Below are 2,500 nucleotides of genomic sequence, written 5' to 3'. Positions count from 1 at the left end.
TTAGCTCTAGAATTACCACAGTTATCCAAGTAATGTTTTGTACGATCTAAGAAACCAAAACTGATTTAATGAGCCATTCGCGGTTTCACCTTAATTCGGTATGTACTTAGACATGCATGGCTTAATCTTTGAGACAAGCATATGACTACTGGCAGGATCAACCAGGGAGCTTAGTTATTATTGTAAATTTAAATTTTCGTCGTCGGCCCTCCCTGTAAGACCGATCGACGTTAAGCCATTTCTCTTTTGTATGTAACACACATTTCATAAATTTTGTACCTCTTATAGAGGCCAAATATTCTCCTCCTCCTCTCATAAAGCACGAAAATCACTTTCACGCCGTGCATCCATCGTGCAAGCACGTAGACCACACACGCTGGACAATATAATAAAAGATAGCGCGGACAGTGGCATGCTATACAAATCGAGAAAGCGCGTACAGTGATCATGCTGGTCATTTTGCCACCAAATTTTATAATCTTTATCATTAGAGCGGGCCCACCAACCTCGTCTCTGTACTTTATACATTTCTCCTCCATCTGCACACACCTTTTCAAACATTAACGGAGAGAGTTCCTTGGACTTGCTTTAAATGTACATATTAGATATGTTGGAATCTCTCTCCTTTAGAAGTTTCCCCAGCCTTAAAACTTCTTTCATTTTTACTCCTCTCTCCATACTTATTTTCCTCTCTGAACGTATCAGAGAGGATTTTATTTCTGACACCTCTTGACTTTTCTTAAATTCAGGGACGTAATTTTGTTCATAATTCAGTGGACTTTTGTGTATTTTATACTTTAAATATTTCCAAACAGTCTCCCTTCTAAAAGTGATAGAACGAATTTTCGTCTAACACTACTTTCTTGGTTCAAAAATTTTATACAATCTTATAACTTTTTCAGTTTTAACAAATTTTGGTTACAGACAGTTGATGCTCAGTTTGTACAAGTATGCAACATTTATAAGTGCATACAGGTCACCAGCCTTATATTACAAGGCTCACCACATATGGGCCATTCGGTCTTAGACACCGACCCGTGGTAATGCTGTGTGGAGATTAATAATAATCCGCAACGGAAAACCGGAACGAGAATAGTCGAGAAAGTATATTCTCGAGGAGCGGTAGACTGCTTTTCAACCGAAGTCATAAAAGAGCCACACGCTCGACGCTACTCCCGACCGGTCCGAGCGAACCGAAAGTGCCTTCCTATAAATACCGAACGGCCGGCCGCTAGGTCGGCGACGCATGGGCTTACGCCCAGGCGTATGCCTGTGCAAACCGCCGTGAGAGCGTACCATCCCGCCGGCACGGTAAAACTTAGACTGAAAATATCGTCGAACATATCCTTTCATTTTATAACGTTCTATACATGAAAATTAATAAATTAACATGCAGGACATAATAAATTCACATTCTCATGTAAATCATGGGTTTAATTAATATTTTAAAAAATTTTAAAACCGCCCAGAACCGATGAGATGAAAATATTAAAACGATATTTTTGCATTTTCTCACGGTAAAACATTAACAAATAAGCGACTATAGCAATATAAAACTCCATTTGTAATTTAATTAATCAAAATTAATATTTTTTTTTGATTTTTCAGCGATCCAGAACCGATGAGACGAAAACATTAAAACGATATTTTTGCATTTTCTTACGACAAAACATTAACAAATACGAGACTATAACAATATAAAACTACATATGTAATTTAATTAATCAAAATTAATAATTTTTTTTGATTTTTCAGTGATCCAGAACCGATAAGTCGAAAATTTTAACAATCATATTTTTGCATTCTGTACCGTGGATCCATCGTTAAACGCTATTAAACTAACGTCCGTGATGGTATAAATGCAGATTTTCGCTCCGTTTAGCCAAAATAACGAACTTTAGGTGCGCTCCGAAATATTTCAAAGTGCCAGCGGCGTATTGCTTCGCCTCTTAGAACCGATTAGTCGAAAATTTTAACAATCATATTTTTGCATTCTGTACCGTGGATCGATCGTTAAACGCTATTAAACTAGCGTCCGTGATGGTATAAATGCAGATTTTCGCTCCGTTTAGCCAAAATAACGAACTTTAGGTGCGCTCCGAAATATTTCAAAGTCCCAGCGGCGTATTGCTTCGCCTCTTAGAACCGATTAGTCGAAAATTTTAACAATCATATTTTTGCATTCTGTACCGTGGATCCATCGTTAAACGCTATTAAACTAACGTCCGTGATGGTATAAATGCAGATTTTCGCTCCGTTTAGCCAAAATAACGAACTTTAGGTGCGCTCCGAAATATTTCAAAGTCCCAGCGGCGTATTGCTTCGCCTCTTAGAACCGATTAGTCGAAAATTTTAACAATCATATTTTTGCATTCTGTACCGTGGATCCATCGTTAAACGCTATTAAACTAACGTCCGTGATGGTATAAATGCAGATTTTCGCTCCGTTTAGCCAAAATAACGAACTTTAGGTGCGCTCCGAAATATTTCAAAGTCCCAG

The 2,500-nt window shown here is 37.9% G+C and overlaps 1 non-coding gene across 1 annotated transcript in view; it reads right to left on the bottom strand.

Moving 5' to 3' along the window:
* LOC143307541 (small subunit ribosomal RNA) overlaps positions 1-168 on the bottom strand; it is a 1,923-nt gene extending 1,755 nt beyond the window's left edge. Inside the window, exon 1 of the ribosomal RNA XR_013064659.1 lies at positions 1-168. This exon is cut by the window's left edge and continues 1,755 nt beyond it. This is a non-coding gene — a ribosomal RNA (small subunit ribosomal RNA).
* Positions 169-2,500: the final 2,332 nt, after the last annotated feature.

The sequence above is a fragment of the Osmia lignaria genome, unplaced genomic scaffold, assembly GCF_051020975.1.
Source record: "Osmia lignaria lignaria isolate PbOS001 unplaced genomic scaffold, iyOsmLign1 scaffold0059, whole genome shotgun sequence".
In the NCBI taxonomy this organism is placed as follows: Eukaryota; Metazoa; Arthropoda; class Insecta; order Hymenoptera; family Megachilidae; genus Osmia; species Osmia lignaria.
This window is presented reverse-complemented; position numbering and strand designations above follow the sequence as displayed.